Raw genomic sequence first — 20,108 nt, forward strand, 5'->3', positions numbered from 1 at the left:
CTAAAACAATTCAATTTTTAACTGTCTTGCAACATAACTACAAACTATAATAGAAGACATATTCAGATCTGTTTATTTTATCACAGAAATTATAAATAACATACCTTACGACTTAGTGCATTCAAGTCCTAGAGACGATCACTGCACCTTTGGAAATAAAATTCACCTGTTACAATTATTACAACTAATTTAGTTTAGGATAAAAATTCCTGTAATTTGAAATCTTTTACTTAGTACAGTTTGCAAGCTTCTTTAGTACCAAGTACCATGCTCCTTTCTCGTTTCCAGGTACGTTCAAGAGATGAGTGCAATTTTTTCAGTCCCTCAGTTCCTTTTTTGAGGTTTCCAAGAAGCAGGCTAGCCGTAATATACATTCCTCCCCACTCCAGCTTTCCTGCCTGGATTTCAGCTCATTTTGTATTACAGAGCCTAGCAAGAAATCTTTCTAAAGCAACTATTTTGTGAAGCAGGTGTCAATTGTATTTTGTAGTCCCTCTGTAGCACTGATTCTGGCTACTGCGGCAGCAGTTAACCAACAAACTCTTCAAAAATAAATACTAATCTTACAGATGACAGAAAATAAATACCTAGCACCAACCTCTTACTCAGCTTTTTTGGAATGAAGAGGAATATAACAGTTGGACTTTTGGTTTAACAATACTGATGTCAGCACATTGGACAAAGCATTACAGACAGAGCACTGGGAACACTGTGCTTTGCAGAGGAACACGTGGATAAGCCTTTTCTCATTCTAACTCCTGTTTCGCACATATGTGAAAGATATCACACTCTTTCATACTCTATTGTGGAAGAGTCACTGGTGCAGATCCTTTTCTCCTCTATATCTACAATGATTTCAGAAAAGTAATAGCAATTTATAGTACTTAACTATTTAACTCCTTGAGTTCAAGACATTAAAGCCCCATTGACAAATAGATAATGCCAGCATATTTTTTTCTGAGAGATTAGGAAGAGGTTCACTCCTGTGGTATCCTGTCCTTGCCATCCCTCGCTCTTCTCTAGATATATTTTTATAAACATCTAATTATATCTTTGTATATCTACGAAGACTTATATATGTATTTATATAGCATTGGCATATATTTTTTTTAAATTACTGCCTGAAAATATTCCATCCCTTTGAAAATGTCTTAATGAGTAACACTTTGAACTTACTACATCCAATTTTCTGGTAGTGTGAATTTACCTGTCACCCTTAAAATATGATAAAGCTATAGTCCAAGTATTCTTTTGTTATTCTACTACAGAGCTTGCCTTATTACAATATAGGTAGTACAACCATCCTATTCACCTTATTTTCACAATTTTATCTGCTTTATAGCAAAACACAAAGTTTACAGGGATCATCCAAGATATTTTATTTAGGTTCATGTCATTAAATGATCTCTGTAGATCGCTTCTTACACATGATGCAACCTTCAAAGTAACCTTGCTTCTACTCCTGTTGTTTTATTGGTTAGCACAAAGAAAAGTGCATTTTTCCCAGCTTCAACAACTTGACTTGTGGCTTATTAGAATTAAGTTCTGATTTTTCTGGTGTACTGAAATTGTAATTTTCTCTGTGTACAGATCAACATGCCAGCATTTATTTAATTTCAAAGACACTGAAACTTCTGACAAATATTTTCAACTGCATTAACCTGCACATAAGAAAGCAAACTTAGATAAGTATTGTTGCAGAAAAATAAAAAAGAAAATAAAAAGCCAACTACAATTTGCTTATTTTAATTAATCATCTTGAAAATAAATCTGAAACAAATGTATTAATTTCAAGGAAGCAGATCATCCTTCTAAGTGGAATGATTTGGGTAAGCATACTGACAGTTTTTGTAATAGTATGAAAAATGCCTTCCACTACAAAAAATAGGAAGCACTTGCATAATATAATTTTTAAGCTGTAATTCTTACTTAATAGAATACATATTCTGTACAACCTCATAAACAGAGAACTCAAGCTTCTTCTTTTTAAGGTTTCTTTCGGTAGTACATTACAGACTTCTTATTTTAAGTACATATTCCCAAATAGATCTTTTACTGATGTCCTTTTAAAAACCCCACAACTATTGCTTCATATTGTCTATAAAATGCTTTTCAATCATTCAGAACTAACACCATAACGGTGGTTTAAAGTTCAACTGATGTAACGCCTAATGATAAAAAAAAATGCCAACTTTCTTTGTATCCAGTTGAAGTCAATGGAGATAAAGATTACCAGTGACCTTACAACTCCTGGTCCTTAACCTCCAATTATCTTACTTTTTACTGTAATGGATTTGTCTAATTGTTGACACAACCACATTGAATTCAGGACTACTCATGTGACAGTAGCTGAAACCCTTCAGTGATGACTACACTACACTTCACTAAGACACATCAGTTGTTAAAATTTGCATATATTTTGAAATATTTATTTGATCAAAAAACCCTCACAACTTTCATACACTTAGAATGATCTCACAAGAGACCAACTTACTTCATGCACCTAGTCAATTTATTTCATCTCAAGAAGTAATTAATTCATTTTTGGCACAGTTTGTTCAAATGCAAAAATAGAAATCCTGATTTGTAAAACAAATAGGCAGCAGTTACACATCAGGGGGTGGGATTAGTTTATTCCAAAGAGCAATGTTCATGGACCGTCACTGGATTCTCTTACTCTTCAAAACAAAATTATGCCAGTGATGGAGTAGAGACAGATCAGTGTCAGTGTCAGAACAAGAGGCACTTTGATGAATCATGAAGTATCCAAAGCAAGACTGTTCAGTTGGTAAAGGTTTTCCAGATCTCATCTGTCTGAAAGCAAGACAGCAGAAGAAAACCTGGCTTAAAATCATAGGATTTTAAAAATTTCTATGCAAATGATTCAACCTCTTCAGACAACCGAGATACAGTGGGGGACAAAAAAAAAAAAAAAAAGAAAAGCCTATGTTATTAGGTAGTTGGTAGAAAGTTTCTATCAAGTGTTGTCAGATTACAGTTCTTCTGTCCCCATACTTAGAAGCTGAAAGAGCAGCCTTCTGCCATAAAGTTGCCATTCTGCTGATCCTCTGAAAATCTGTGAATACCCAATAGAGTGAAGGGGAAAATCAAATTTTAGCTGCTCAGTATTGGTAATTTGTGAGCAAGGAATGACCTGTTGTTGAGGACAAGAAGGTCCAGCTGCAGAAAGGGTTTAACGGGTTAATCGTAGGAATAACAGGACACCCTGTAGGGAGTGAAGTTTCCCTTGGGCATGAGGCACATCCCAGCGTTATCCTGTAGCAATCCATCGACCGTGGACATGAACGCTCAGGGGTCATTTCAGGCAGCAGAGCTGGGCTGGGAAATGGATCCAATGCTGGGCTGAGCGTCCATGCTGATGATCATGGGAGTGCTGCTGCTGCAAGTGTGCATAAGGAATCGGCTCATGTCTCACCTTTGCAGACTCCCTGCAGAATGGCTTATGGTGGTAAGACTGTTGAGTGCATCATACATTAAATCTTTTATATTTAAGCACAAACCTCTGTTTAATTCAGCTCCAGGCATACAATTCCCCTAACAACAGACTTGTGAGGTAGTGGCTAAAAACATTCAGATTCTGACTGCACAATAGACTGGAAGATAAATATGATGTTTCCACACACGGGATGGGTTTAGCTCACCACAGTTATAAAGTTAAACTAATTTTAATTTGAAAATGAAGCTCTTGGCAGTTTCTGGCACACAACAGATCTCTGCTGGGTTGTTCTGTGAATATTTATAAAACATTTTCTCATATAAGAGTAAAAGGTTATGTGTACTCAGGTATGCTTATTGTATGTATCCTATTGTATGTACCAGTAGGACAATATGAATTTCTTTTAACATAATCTATAGGCCCTCCTTTATACACTGAAAACAATGGAGAATCACTCAGCCTGAAAGAGTCAGCTAAGTGATCTATAAAAACAAATTTCCTTAACTAAAACCAATTAGGAATGTAATATCGAAGTCACAGTTCTCACAATAACTAAGAGGTAATTACTAAGCTTGTTCTGTAGCTGATAAACAAAGACTTGGAAAGAAAATTTAATCACTGATTTCTTGTCCTAAATTTAGTCGCCAAATGAGATCATATAATTACAGATGAATGAATTTTTATCTGCATTTTATGTATAATCATGTCTAGCATGTTAATTGCAAAAGCAAGAAAAAACAGAATCTTGCATGTTTATTTTAAGAAATAACAGTGGGGATTCACGTTTAGCGCACAAAGACAGATACAGTCGTGCAGTTACAGGAAGATGAAAATTAATCAGTCTCAATGAACTCACCTACATCCGCAGACAAATTTTGCATGAAATTAAGCATGCGTCACTGGGACCCTCTATCGGAAATCAACAGAACCACAGAAGGAATACATTCCTGGCAGAATGTGCTGTAGGGAGGTACATAATCAGCAGATCCTTATGTTGCTCCCATTACATCCCTTTTCATGTTGTCCTGTCTTAAATAGCGTAAGTTCTTTATTTTTCTCTACCTATACAACAACCTTCATCACTACTTCATTCTTAGTGGCATAGTCACATTCTTCACTGATAGCTGCTTTTCATATTTTAAAAGATCCCTGAAGTGATACTTTTGATTGTTATCTGAACATGTATATTTCTCCACATGAGGCTGAGAAAATGTCACTAAATGGAACAAAAAAATTCTATGTTCATCTGTCTCCACTACACCTAAAAAATTCCATCTTTTACCAAGAAAACTGCTTGGTATCTGCTTAGTCTGTGGTATACTATAGATGGATTTCCACTGAGTTAATTATGGCATTAATACTGAAAAGACAAGACTTACCTTCATGCAAGTAACTTTGTGTTTAAGTCAAAGTTATAGAAAAATGACAGCAGTGAACCTTATGGAACACTGAAAAAGCATCAATAATAGTAGCAGAAAATGAAGAAAAGTAGAGTCCATGAGAACAACAGTAAGCATTTTGAAATTGACTCCTTTATCAGAATGTGGTATGCCAGTGTGAACAATTATGGTTCTACGGAAATTTTGAGAGGAAAGAGACTGAAATTGTGATTTTCATTTATCCAAAATTTTGTCTGGGTCACAGCCACAAAAGAATACCTGAATACCAAAAGAGGAGCAGACTTTCTCTTGTGCTACCTGTATTCTGCAGAGTGTTAATGTGACTGCCTAATAAAATCAGGTACCTCCCCTGCTCACCAGTGCCTGCTTAGCAGTGCATTTCAGCAACTAGATAGAAATGCATTCAGGGACGATAAAGGCCTTTTGTGCATGTAGGTCTTCCTTACAGTCTACAAGCTTTAGTTCTTCATAAAATGACCCCAGGATCTTGCAGCAAAGTGTGAGAGGCTCACAGTGTCACAGCCAAGATCTCATCATTAAAGTCAGGCTTGCATAATGTTCTGCAGTGGAAACTGTTCCTTATGGCATCTGTTTTTTTCTTGCATTTTGGCTTTTCAATAAAATGAAATCCAAACAAACTTCTAGAACCTATTCATGAAGTGCTGCAGACAACCCAAGACGATGATGAATGACATCTGCTATAAAGCTTTTTCACATACTCTTCAGCTAAGCTATTTTTGAGAACATTTTTATCAGAGTAATTTAACTGCAACTGAAAACATGCAAGTGAGCCAGAAATTTGGAGGAGGACAACAAATAAATTTCCATAAGCTCTAGCATCCTACACATCCTAAACTGTAGCAAGCAAAGATGAGGAACCAGAAAAATAAGTGTGTGGCCAAAAATGCAGTTAACAAAAGGTTAATTGAATTGACAAGTTGTAACGAGTCCCTGCTGACCTTTAATTTACACATTCGGCTAACACCTCATACTATGCCAGTTCAAACTATTCAAAATGAAGCCACTGTACCTTTCTCACCTCCTTTAATATCATTCCAGAATTCAAATAATCCATTTGGATTACTTGCTGGCCACTGTGACTGGGAGAAGTAAAATCTGCTATTTGTGGCGCAAGTTAAAAGACTACCATAGCCATCCCATGCTCTCAAATGTAGATATTCTTGTTACTTACCAATTCATATTGAGATCAGTAAAGCTTCCAAGAGCAGCTGTTTCTAGGATACCTTTGTAATTTTACCTCTACAAATGCTGTCAGAAACACATCCCGCTCAGTTACACTAGAGTTTGACAGGCACCAACACATACTTTGAGGCTGTAAGAATGACTAAAACTTAGAGCTACTAAATACTTATTTGATTGTCAGTATGAATCTTCTCATGCTATGTTAAAAACCACAACAAAGAACTTAATGGAATGAGGTGCACCTGGTTTGAGAGTTATTAAAGTAGGTTAAAGACAACGCCCTCCAGCAGTTGGTTATGAGAACAACTGTTTCAAGCAGTGTGTGTCAGCAGGATTAATATTGCAATCGTCCCTCCCAAACTACACATGTAGCAATTATGTTAACAATAACTCTGCCTTTCACAGGTTTTCTGGTAAACTTGGTCTCTAAGGACAGTTCAGAAAGAACTAAGCTTCAAATTCTTTTCACAGCAGAGTTCAACTAATGGATGAAGGGATTATCAACATCCTACCTGTGTTCCTTTAGACTGGTTTTGAGAAGGTATAATTAGTAATGTCATTAGCAAAGACTGCCAGGGAACAATGATCCCATTCAACAATCATTTTTGAGGTTCCACAGTTTGCTTTTCATTCTACTTTAGAATGAAAACTAAAGCTGTCTGAATGTTCTTTTTTTCAAAACAGTGATGAAGTCTGTATGGAGTGAAGCTAAAATTTTGCTTAGCTCTAATTGCTTATATGTGTCAATCAACAGACTGATGGCTGGCCAACAGTCTCAATATAAGTAGTTTAAAGTAGTCTGACTATAAATAGTTTTCCTGACTCATTTAGATCAGTCTCTCCACTTCTTATCTCTCCAAATCAACAGAAGAGGAATATGAATATGGGTTACACACACCTCAGCAATTTTAATTCTGTTTGGTTTTGGACCAGCTCAGTACAGTTGGATTCATCCTAATTTAGCTGATGAAGAGACAGGAATAACAGTCCTAATAGCATTGTGCCTCAAAAGATATAAATAAGAATAACCCTACTGAAGGCACTTTAGCATAGCTGAAAATGCAGCCAAGGTTTTTAATGTGGTCTGTACCGACAGTGCAGAAGAAGGAATAAATATTTCCTCACAGGAAATCTTGTCAGTTTCATACAAAATTATAAATTCATATCTATTCCCTGAGGGTTTTTTTAATTTTTCTTATATCTGCAAATGTTCCATTAATTTACGAGAAACAAACATGTAAGATTTTTTCCTGGGAGGAGAATGATATGAAGTTATATGAGGGTAGGAAAGCCTGCAACAGGAAAACTGAGCTGAAATCAGGCACCAAATTAAGAAGTAGTGTATTTTTACTTACTGTCCTTATTTGATGTTTAATGTTACAGTATTCTTTCAGGAAACAAGCTATTTTATAGTCGACATGTTTTATTAAGCACAGAATGAAGAATTGAGAATTGCTGAATCTCAACTCTGTTTCTTTTCACATAACTTCAAACAAAAGACTTTTTTTCTTCCTGTAATATCATATTAATAACCCAGGTTGCTTTACCAAGCTCCTGAGAGCCTCGTCTGTGATAGAGAATTAGGTGCTAGTGCCCATGGGGAGAAGAAATTCCACTTAATTGTTAGATATTCTTCTATTCAGGGCAACTTGAGGAAGGGCATTGAAAAACGAATAAGGTAGGCAGAGAAGAGGTCTTGTAATGTAATGTAATAATTGTAATAATGTAAATAACATTATCTAGTTTAGAAAAAGGGTCTGGTCTGATTAGCCACTTACTCTTTGGTTCTTAGAACAGATCATATGGGACTTTAAGATGCAGCCACGACATTATTTTGAGCCACCAGAAATTTTAATCTAGAATTTTTAATATGTACCCCCCTACTCAACTCTAAACCAAGCAAAATATGTGCAGATCTCAGAATAGGAAACATAGCACTTCAAATTTATGTGATGTTATCCAAGTGAAAACTGATATTTGAAAGTAATTTGCATATTTTGAATAATAAACCAACCCTACTTTCAGAAGAACTTCTAGAACTAAAGAGCCTTTCATCCCCGTATTTTTAGAAGAAATCCTTGGAATAAAGAAATAATAATTATAAAACCCCCTACTCTAAAAACAAAACAAAACAAAACCAAAACCAACAACAACAAAAAAACAAGCCCACCCTATGCCTATAAAATATTGTCAATATGCTTCACTAATCAGATTGAAATTTTCTGGCTTCTGGCAGTTTAGCATGACCGGTTCATATAAGACAACTAGAAAACACAGAATACCATGTTCAAACTTGCCCATACAGATACATATTGAATTTATAAGATTTGAAATGAAGAGCTGAATATGCAAAAACGTTCAATCCTCCTGAATACACTTTTATTTGGACCTGCAAAATGAATTGCTTGCTTATTAGAAATGAATTCTCAACACAAATCAACACATGGGTGAGATTGACTGGAAATGGCATTAATAGAGCTATATCTAGAAGCAGCCCAGCTAAATATATCTTGCTTTAATGAAGAGAAGAAATAGTGGACAAAAAATATGAACGTAAAGAAGGAAGACAAAAAAACAACCACATTGCAAACAACTCAAGACTTCAATTTTAAATAAATGAGCTACCAGAAAACAATGGGGATGGTAACATGTTAGAAGCAATAATTAATCAAAATTCATTGCTATCTTTACCTGAAAAACCACTCTGAATAGTTTCTAAACATTAACAAGAGGAACTGAGAAAGACTATATCAGTGAATGAGAGTTTCTATTATTAACAGGCATTATTAGAAAACAATAATAACTAATTAAAAGATAGCCTTCTAATTAAAATTGCTGAACAGGATTACACTTGCTGTTGTTGAGCATTTTCTCCCTGGAATGGACAATATCCTTTTTAAGGATGATATTTCTGTATAAATAATTATGTTATTTAGAAAGTAACTGCATGTGTCAGGGTTTCCAGGGAAGGCATATATGTTTTTTGGTAGACAAAGATCAGAGTATAACAGTACAATTAAGTTTCATTGTCTTTTTAGAGGAAGATATACATATTCTCCCACCACGCTACATTTCTCCATCTTACATGTGTTATGTTTCCTACTATAAAGAAAAAGAAAGGAATGTTACTAAATCCATATTTATACTCCAAACCCAAACATGGGCACCCAAACACTGGTATTGTGTAAGATAATCTCTTACTGTTTTGTATATGTTGATTTTTATCATACCAAATTAAAATCAGAATGCCTTGAAAAAAGAGAGTCAGACACATTCCTGTTGCACATTTTATTTTGTTCAGTCATTATTGATCTAAACTGATCTCAAAAATATCTGAGACAAATGAATTTATGTTTGGTTTGTTGGTTTTTTTTTTTAAATCTGGAAGGAAGCAATTCATGTTTTCTTTTGTAGTGTCTGTGGTTACTGCGGGCCCCTCATGAAAGTAACGTGGAAATCTGCACGTGAAAGAACAACCCTGAGCAGGACAGTCTTGCTGCAGGGCACATGCACCCCATTGTGGGTCATTTCAGTGGAGGACGCAGAGGAGGAACCCCACCTCCAAGTGTGCCTGTGTGACCTGTGCAGAGGGATTCCCCACTGGTGTGTGGGTCGATGGGCTGCAGGGCAGCACAGGAGCAAGTAAAGCCGCAGTGCCTGTTCCTTAGCAGGAGGGGTAAGTGTGTGGTGGGGGCCCAGAGAGCCAGAAAACAGGTTTGTAACACTCAGAGCCTGTAAGGGGATGTGATGTGGGTGCAGCTGTGTGTGCAAGCATGTGTAGGTGGGAATTGTATTGTCTTGGGATTTGCTACAGAAGGTGGCTGGAAATTTGCAGGTGTTTACTAAGCTTTTGTAAGTGTTTAGTGTTGTGAGCTAAATGTTTTTGTTGCTGCTATTGGTCCCAATTGTATAATTCACTGACTACCACCTAATTCTGTGCTGTTAACAAACAATTTTGATACTGATTTGATTTAAACCACTTCAGCAGAACAAATTTTCTCTCAGATCCTATAATGTGTTTCTTTTATCAGATCAGGATGACTCAACTTGAAACAAAAGGTCCATAGTACGAATACACACACTGTCATAACACAACACCTTCAATATAACAACTGAACATAGAGTTTGTTCCCTAACCAGGTACAATTGCTGTGTGATTTCAGAGGCAGCCACGTAATCCTTTGGAAACCAGGTGTAATGGTAGTGTTCCACATGATTGAAGGTCAAGTATACATTCCATCAGTGACTGAATGGTATGCAACTGTTCCACTGATGAAAGCCTTTGAAAGAATAATACAGCTAAATAGGCTTTCTGCCATTCTTTTCAGATCTTGCATACATTAGTACGTGGTGTCTATACATACTCACTAAAATATAAACTTTCTCTTTCTAATACATAAAATGAAGTAAGTCTGTGGATGAATAATTAAAATTGATAATACAAAAATAATTTCTTTAATGCTTTTAAACAAAATATTCTGTTTAGTTACAGGAGAGTTTTGTCTCTTTTCTATTCCCTTTTTTTTTAATGGCACATGGCACACATTTAAATGACATCTCTTTGAAACCAACAGCTTAAACTAGCAATTCTGCTTAGAAGGAGAGAAATTTAGAGTTGTTATATACTGTGTCTATGATGCTTTTATACTGTGTCTATTATGCTTTTTAATGGATTGATTCTGACTACCATTTGCCTTTGTTATTACTATTTACTTGGAAGCACTAAAGTAAAAACAAGGAATAACTACGATCTGCTAACCAGGAGCAACAACAGGAAGTGGAAAGAAAATTATCTGGGAGTGGGAGTCCCATCTACGGGAAAAGACTACAACAAGAAGGTGGCATCAGTAAAAGTGGAAGAAATCGAGTTACAAGTCAGTCTTTTAAAGGAAGGACAGGAGAAGGGTTGATATACATACAGCAGAATGCAGTTCTCTGAAAAACAGATGAAGACAAGGGCATTTTAGAAACTCATTTAAGTGGAAAACAGAAAAGAAAAAGACATTTTGGAGAATAATGTTAAGGAGAATAATGCTGTACAATAACACAGAGGAACATAAAAAAGAAAAAAGGTGTGCACAGGATGTCAATTTCCATTCCTTGGATGTTACAAAAGAGGTTACATTGCTTAATAAAGCAAAGAGGCTGTACTTTGAGGGTTTCTTGAAGGGTGGTTAAATATAAAAAAAAATCAGTTTATGTTGGAGATGAATCTCTCAGAGAGTTTTTTTGGCCAACCAGCTGCTCTTCTTCATGAAGAGAAAATTGTTCTTGTTTCTTAAAATTAAAAAAAGCTTATGAAATGCTCTTAAGCATAAAGGCCGAAATACCACTGAATTATTTAATTTCTTATCTACTCATATGGCTTAATTTTTATTTTAAATGCACATGCAAGGAGATGTCACTCTGAAGTCTACAAACATTCAGAGCCTACCTCTGTTAGACATATTGAAGAGCCACTTATAGTTTGTCACATATTGTGATTACATATAGGATTTCTCAACACAGACATATTGTATTAAAAATCAAAACAAAGTTAAATCAGTGCCATCTGTGGTACAGAAGGCTTATCTGATTTGGCATCAGTTTATTTTAATATAATTAGCTCATATAAATTATAACAGCATAAGCACTACTGTAGACTAGCACATAAGTCCACGCTAGACTAGTAAATGAGTCTACACTAGGTGGTTCATGGCCTTAACTAGACTAATGTGCTCTCCAAGAGCTCTGAAAGCACAATTTATTATACAGGGAGCAAACCAAGTAATCATATTGCAAAACGGCGTTTGGTTTATTTGCCATCATGGACCACACTGAAGAAAATTCAATTAAGGTTATAGTAATTAATTCCTATTTAAAGGAAAAAAGAAATTCATAATAGAAGGACACTGTTTAATATGTATATTTGCTTCAAATGTTCAATACAGAAACGATGCAGTGAGACAACTTTACAGATCACCACTATCTCTTTTAGTAATAATTTATAAAGCACATAAACAGAATTCAAGGTGATCGTGTATCCTAAGATAATTTCTGTACGCCGGAATATCTGAGGGACAATAATTCTGGATGAATCAAGAAGTAGAGGGCTAGTAACAGCTACTCTTCTAAATGGCAGCTATTACATCTGGATACTTGGATATGATCTCCATGGAAATTGAGAAAAAAAATTATAAATATTTATTAGAGAAAAGAGAGTGGGAAGGAAACAGATCTTGAATTTTTTCCTTTTTATCCTACTTAAACTAATTCCTCTGGTAATCACTGTTGCTCTTTCATTCCTAGAGTCTTCAGCTTTTTCCTTCAACTCCTGCAGTTTTGCACCCTTATATCTCTTTCTTACATCACCATGCTATTTTTAAATTTGTGCAACACTGATGTCTGTAAGCAAAAAATATTACATACTAATAAGGTTCCTAAGACACTAGGCAAGGATGGAACTATTTTATAAATAAACTGCAATGGTTCAAAGAGAACATTTTCTTTCTCTTTAAACATTCTATGCTAATTGTCCTCTGGAACTTGCCACCAAATGCTATCTTTGAAATAACTCGGTTGAATCTTCTCAAAGCTGAAGCCGCTTAAACTGGATCTGAAAACAACAATAATCACAGAGGCTGAAACTGAATGCACTGTAATCCTTTTCTTCAACTTACAAGGGAAGAGGACATCAATTGTAAGAATAAATCAAAGTCTTGTTTTTGAATAAACATTTAAGTACTTGCTTGGTTCCAATTGACTTTGGTTGCTATCACATACATTCATAAATTTCCTTAAGCAGAAGTGATTCGTTGAGCTGAAGCTCAGAAGCAGTATGGTGTTGACACTGCTAATGAATGAAAAAGCAATAAAAAAAAATTTGGTAGGTAACTTATGACAAACTACTTGTGGATCACCAAACAAAGAAAGCCAAACTTTCTTGAATCTCCAGCTCATATTTCAGACACAATTATTTTCATTCTCCAAAATAATTGGGGAAAAATTTATGCTACTGAAAAACTAATGTGAATATTTCTTTACATCATTTTTCTTTTGTAGGAAATATCAGCATATTCAACTCCTCAAGGAGAGTCCGGGCATGAAGAAGAAACAACTCATTTTTATACTGAATTGTTAACAAAGGAATTTCTTTTCCAAGAAGGAACAGGCAGGTGAGTTCCCTCAACATCCACAAAGAGTGATAGATAAGCAGTAGTAGCTTATCTATACAGAAGATATGAATTTAATAAGGCATAGCAGAGAATGTGGGAGCATAAGCTTCTGTTCCCATTCCAACATCAACTCGATTTGCAACCTTACACAGGTTATACTGTCTTATTTTGTCTCAGTTAAAATAGTACAAGTAGTGGCATGACGAGTGCAGTGAGGAGGAGAAATATAGTAGAGGTAGGAGGAACTTGGATACTATGGAAACAGAGGTCTGACAACTATCTAAGATAGGAAGACCATACATAAATACCGGATGGAAGAAATAAAAACAGCAATAAGATACAATCTAGTATGATTAAAAAAAAAAAGTCCAAGGTGATCTAGTATCAAATAGACTTCAAGGGCACTACCTGGGTAATTACCTCAATATTACCCTCATGTATTTCAAAAACTTGCTCTTGCCTACCACTCTTACTCTACCATTCTTATTCATTATTTGTTCCAGAGGGACAGAAAACTTAAGACAATATTCTGTCAAGCATGAGGAAACCAAACATTTGGAACAGACATAACAGATGACTGTGAAGGAAACAAGGAAAAAGAGGTGGAGGGCATTCAGCCCGTGGCAAACTGCACAGTTGAGGAACAAATGTCAGCCTACATTCTCTCTGCTAGAAATACTACAGCCTCATTTCACCCGATTCGTTTGCTCATGCAAGAACTATAAGCTGTAAAGAAGACATTAATTCATGCAGATTTGATACCAGTATATTAGTCTTATTTCAGAAGTATCACACTTGTGTTTCTTGAATAAATTAAAATCTTTTCTCACTCTTCAGATGGAAGAATAGTATTCAATACTATTCACTGGTTTACTCAACTGTGCTTTTTTTCCAGTGTGCTTCCATTCAAAATACAATAACTCTATTTTTCTCTAGAAAAAAACCTCTGTGGCCTGACAGAATAACAGAAGGCCCACAGAAATTATGCATATCAGCACAGAAAAAGAAACTGGTCGACTATTAGCATGTCACACACATGGAAATGAAGTAGCATTTGACTTTAAAAAATCTCTTAAATAATTCTTTAACAAAGAAAAGAAAGAAGAAAAAGAAAGATCCAATAAATTACTTAGATCCTGAATCCCTTCTTGGACTAGGTTGCTCACATTTGCTTTTGAAGTCTTATTAAACTGCAAAGTGATATTTATAGTTAAATGCAGGTTTTGAGAAGAACATCAAAACACCTTGGGGAAGTGCTTTCTGGTGACTTAAAGTGCCATGAGGATTCAGTTGTGCATATTTTCTCGTTTGTTTTAAATCCTCTAATAATATGGGAAAGCAGCCTACTAGCCCCATTCTACAAATGAGAAGTTTTATTAACTTGGATTAAAGTTGTGATATCTGTACATGGGGGATGGAGTGGTGATTGCAATAATAATTCTCAGTTGGATAGAAGTGGTGGATTATGCTTATAAATATTGGCTTTGATTCTATCTGCATAATAAAGTGCAAGGGAGCTACAGACTTCTGAACATTTGAAATGGTGACGATTCCAAAAAGAAAGAAAAAGTCATAAAAAGTCCAAGGTACTGTCACTTACAAGTCAATGACATTTACATGCCAGTGTGGCATATTAGATGATCTTTATGATTCATTCAAACCCAAGCCATTCTGTGACTCTGTGTTACTATGATATCAAAGTCTTTGGAAAACTAGAGGTTCAGAAAGATACTTACATAGATTTAAAAAAAAAAAACAAACACAAAAAACCCCAACAAAAAAAACCCCAAAGAAACCACCAAACCCTCTTAAGTATCTACCTTCTTTTTATTTCAAAAGACATACCTAATTGGTTTTGAAAGTAAACACTCTCTCTCAACCCTTTCCTTTGAGACTTTCTTCTCTCTCTCTCTCTCTCTCTCTCTCTCTCTCTCACAAAGTCAGCCTTTAGAAATGTAGTCCATAGAGCTTCCATTACCATTGGAGGAAGAAGCTGGCAGAAACTTGGCTTACAGAACTGTGTTGTGCCTTGTGATCAGTACAGTAAACAGAATAAATCAATGCACTTCCTGTATCTCCCATCCCTCACAGCAGAGGATTTACATTGCTACACTCCTTGAAAAGGAATGTAACACATTTTATTACATCTGCTTGGTGAGGAGGAAGGATCTGTGCCTTCATTTTGACCTAACTGTGTGTCTTACATAAAAGGAAGGTAAGAAGTATCATGCCTAAGACTATTCTGAGTCAAGGACTGTAATTCTTCTTGCCAAGCTTTAAGGTAGAAGACTGTTTTCCAAGCTACTTTCATAGTTACATGAGGAATGTAGAAAGCAGTCCCTGGAGAACTGACTTATGATATCATTGCAATTATGGATGATATGCTTGTCTTTCTGCTCTGCATATCTGTGCTAACTGCCATTAGACCTGACACCGGAGGGACAAGCTGGAATAACCTTCCCAGTATTGCACACATGGATGTGTGTGCCAAGTATTTTAAGCTAATAGTTCTCAGTGGTATAAAGGCATTGTGTTATTGCAGTTCACAGAAAGCAAGCTCTATTTCAATTAACATTAACACAGTTTAGAGATGCTTCACTGGAAGATAAAAGGAATTGACAACTATTCACTACAACTACATGAAAGAAATGCAACAAAGTGTAAATTAGTCTGAGTCCCTCTTCATTTCATGGATTTTCAGCTCAAGAGTAAAGGAGGTATTTCCTAGGTCAATCAGTGTCCCAATTAAAGGTTTCTCTAGCAATTTTTTGTTTTGTTTTGAAGATAATAGTTTTTCTAAAATACAGCTGAATTGATAAGCAAACATTTTGGTCACTTTTCAGAACATGCTAGGTGAGGTGACTAAAACCAGATATTTCAGTCTACAATATGAAAAACGCTTCCTTGGGAACAATTCTTTTTAGAGAATCATAGAATTGTTTGGGTTGAAAGGGGCATTTGAAGATCATCTAGTTCAAGCCTCCCACTACGGGAAGGAATATCTTTCCCTAGATCACATTGCTCAGTGTCCCATCCAAGGTGGCTTTGATGCTTGCAATGATGTGTCAACCACAATGTCTGTGATAAAAAATTTCTTCTTCATGTCCCATCTAAATTTGCCCTCTTTCAATTTAAAACCATTGCCCCTTGTTCTGTTACTAGTGGCTGTGGTAAAAAGTCTTTCTCAGGTTGGCTTTTTGGTGGTTTTTTTTGTTTCGTTGGTTGATTTTTTTGTTTCTTTGGTTGGTTGGTTGGTGGGGTTTTTATGTCTCCTTTATATATTTAAAAAACTGTAATAAGTTCTCTGTGAAGCTTTCTCTTTTCCAGGCTGAATAAACTCAACCCTCTCAGAATTTCTTCGCAGAAGAGGTGCTCCAGACCTCTGACCACTGTTGCACCCCTTCTCTGGATCTGCTCTAACATGTCTGTGTCTTTCTTGTGCTGGGGCCTCAGAACTGGATTAGAGTGGGGTCTCACCAAAGCAGAGTAAAGGGGAAGAATCAAATCCCTTCACCAGCTGGCCACACATCTTTTTGTGCAGCTCAAGATACAGTTGGCTTTCTGGGCTGTGAACCTATATTTCTGGCTCTGTCATAGCTTCAGGAGGGTCAACTATTTTCATTATGTCAATAACACATTTAAAAAACTGAATTTTACCATTTAGGTTGTCTCACTGGCACTCTTCAGCAGTAACTCCTGTCAACAGTAACTGGTATATGCCAGCTTCAGTTAGACACATAATCTGAAGTTACTGCCTAAGGATATGGGAAAGAGTATATTTTTATATTTATTTTCAGAGAAAATAATGAAGAAAAGAATCAGAATCGCTAATCAGAATCATGGGAAGATGTTACTAAGCATGTGTTAATATCACTCTATAAGAAAAGGCTAAAACTGTTTGCAGATTATCATAGAATCACAGAACTACTTGCATTGGAAGGGACCTTAAAGATAATCTAGTTTCAAACCCCTACAATGGGCAGGGACACCTCCTACTAGATCGAGTTCCTCAACCTGTCATCCCCCTCTATCTTTTAAGAGATAAAGGAGATTGCCAAAGCTACGAAGAAAGCTGCATGATATGTCAGTTTATTTTACAGTAGGAAACTAGACATAAATGGAGACACTTCTCGTCCACTACATAAAATGTTTTCTGATTAATAATTTTTTTTAATGGCTGTCCATGACTCAATACTTCATTTTCTTAACAAAGTAGTAGTTAGAAATATCCTTCATCCTCAGATCAGAGGTCAGTTTAGTAAGATACATAGAAATAGAGATGGCTGACAATTGTAGAGAAATTTTCTTCCAAATAGTTAAATTTCTAAAACAAAGTAGGGAATATTCTAAACTGTTGATGAAAGAAAGACTATTAAATATTGAGATCACCAGTAGTCAAAATACTAAAGGACAAAATATTTAATTTGAACCAGTATCAAAGACCCGGATGCTTATCTTAAGTTTATTTATCCTTATCTGAATTTTCTGCATCTGCAAATTTCCTGAAATTTCAAGAGATGAAACATCATAAGGCACATTACAAGGAGGATGCATCTGCAGTCTCCTGAATGTGTCTTCAATACCAGTAATGAATTGCAGAAAAATGTAACCTTTATTGAAAAAATGCAGCAAGGTACATATGATGTTATCTACCCTATAAGACTGTAAGTTAAATTGATTGAAACTTGATTCAAAGGAATGAAAAGACACTGTGTAATCACACCAACACTTTTTGTTTAAAATTTGTTTTCCTTATTTATATTAAATTTTCGATGCTTTCCTTCCTTAAGGAAGCATCCTATTTATGTTCAGGATAGATGCTAAAATCCAAATTTGGGTATAAATAACAAGGTTCTGTCTGACATAATTTTAAATAGAATACAGTAAACATAAATAAAATTAGGATTTGCAGGATTGAGATGATTTATTACTCATTAAAAAACCCCAAACTAAACCAAACTTAAAAAAAAACAAACCAAGTTTTCAATCAAAACCAGTTCAAAATGCTATATGAAATCTTTTATTCTATGCTACACAACATGGAAGAAAAGAAAAAATTCCTTCCTGAAGTAACTGGAAAAAATATTTCCTAGAACAGGAAATTTAAAGGGCTCACTAGACAGAACCAGAGAGGAAATAGTGGGTAACAGCGTGCATGTTACAAGAATGAACCTAAACCAGGAAATATAAGTAGGAATGGACTTAACATAAGCAGAATTACTAATAATTTTTTCTCCAGAAGATGTCAGTTTCCAATTGACATTACAGTGCTTTGACTGTACTGACTTCCTTGAAAAGTCCTTTTTGGACATAAATCTCCTTCAAAACATTTTGAACAACTGTATGGTAATTCATATTTTCCTATCCAGCAGGTCTACAAAGAGGATGCAGTACTTCTGCACACAAAATATTGAAGACTTTTCAATTTCTTCACAAGAAGAGGTGAAGATGGAAGAATTAAAATCAAGTATGCAGCTTTCTGACAGATGGAGGGATCCCAGTGCTTTAGATCACTTTTCTTGAGCTAGTTCATCAGTCCTGTTCATCACCCTGATGAACACTTAATCACAGGATGCATATTGATTTCCAAATGCAAACTTCCTCAATGAACTTCTCAATTATCTGAGAAAAGCTTTTGCAGATCATTTTTTTAAAGAAGTTGCATAACTACAGATTCCATTATTTGCTCCAAGTTCTGTAACAGCAAAGTCCCAAAGAAGACTACCACAAAGTTATAATTTCTGTGGTGAAACACAGTAGAGAATGTACCCTCTCTTTCATTTCATGTGGCTACAGACTGAAGTATGACAAGAACATTGGGTTTGGAAAGGGGTAACTTGAAGATAGTACTATTCAAAGGATATGTACCCATAGAGATTTCATTCCCATTAACAAATTATGGCACTGAATGAGGAAATCCATTATCCACTTTTTCATTAAAGAGCACGCCAGGACTTCTAAGTTGTACATACTAGTAACAAAGAATCTACGCAGCCTTGCAAATTAGGGTTCGCTGAAAGTGATAAAAAGGAACTAGGTGATTACTATGTGAATAACGAGCAAGTTCCAATGAAACTACAGTGCCATTTATAACCTTTAGTTAGGCATTTAGTCACTTTCAGAATTTGGGGAAAGATATTGATTCTGCAACAGATTAGGGAATTACTGATAACATTAGCAGGATCCCCACAAACTCTAACAGTTCAAACACTCTCTAAGATTCTTATCAGCAAAAGTCCTTCTCTCTAAATCCATTCAGAACATGGAATCTACTAGACAATTTGACTCACAGTGGGATGTTTTACACCTGGAATCAAAACAGACCGTGAGAGTTGAGAAATATTCTCAGCAAAAGGACACTACTAGAGATACACATTTCCAAGCATGCTTGATTTAAAGTCATCTTGTATGGCTCAGAATCCTGTCTGGTGTAGATCATCATTAATCCATTAATTTATAGTTACTTAACCTTGTAATGTACTGGAACTGCAATTATTTACAGTTAAAGTTGTGGAGCTCTTGATGACTGCTCTTTACAACTAAAATCAAATCTCCAGACAGTGATGATGATATGTTGCAGGAATTTAGAATCAATTCTTAAATAGTGAACAGTGCACAGAAAAATGGTGATTTTCTAGCAAAAAAGAGTTTTATAGAGGCCTAGAAAAACTTGAGCATGTAAAAAAAAACTGTGAAGGGAGCCATCTTAGCTACCTCGTCCAGGACAACTAATTAGCAATGAATGAAATAGGGAGCCAGAAACAAGTAACTGCAGAAGGCAAAGCATAGTGCCTGCTGTCAGTCAATCACATAAGGCACAAGGTAGCAGCTTGTCACAAACTACCATGAGTAAACAGGAACAGATATTAGGAAGAAGAGGGATATTAGAGCAAG

At 35.6% G+C, this 20,108-nt stretch overlaps 1 protein-coding gene and 1 long non-coding RNA gene across 3 annotated transcripts in view; both read right to left on the bottom strand.

Moving 5' to 3' along the window:
* Positions 1-20,108, bottom strand: part of LOC116781168 — an 844,439-nt gene that overhangs the window by 776,488 nt on the left and 47,843 nt on the right. The gene's annotated exons all lie outside the window — the stretch shown is intronic.
* The window catches only part of LINGO2 (leucine rich repeat and Ig domain containing 2), a 481,605-nt gene that overhangs the window by 164,414 nt on the left and 297,083 nt on the right, over positions 1-20,108 (bottom strand). The window contains exon 4 of one of the 2 annotated variants that reach the window (XM_032676784.1): positions 105-147. The gene's annotated coding sequence lies outside the window, so the exon portion shown is untranslated. Of the gene's footprint in view, positions 1-104; positions 2,635-20,108 lie in introns of those variants that run through there. The other variant, XM_032676785.1, reaches the window with a different exon arrangement.

The sequence above is a fragment of the Chiroxiphia lanceolata genome, chromosome Z, assembly GCF_009829145.1.
Source record: "Chiroxiphia lanceolata isolate bChiLan1 chromosome Z, bChiLan1.pri, whole genome shotgun sequence".
Classification (NCBI taxonomy): domain Eukaryota; kingdom Metazoa; phylum Chordata; class Aves; order Passeriformes; family Pipridae; genus Chiroxiphia; species Chiroxiphia lanceolata.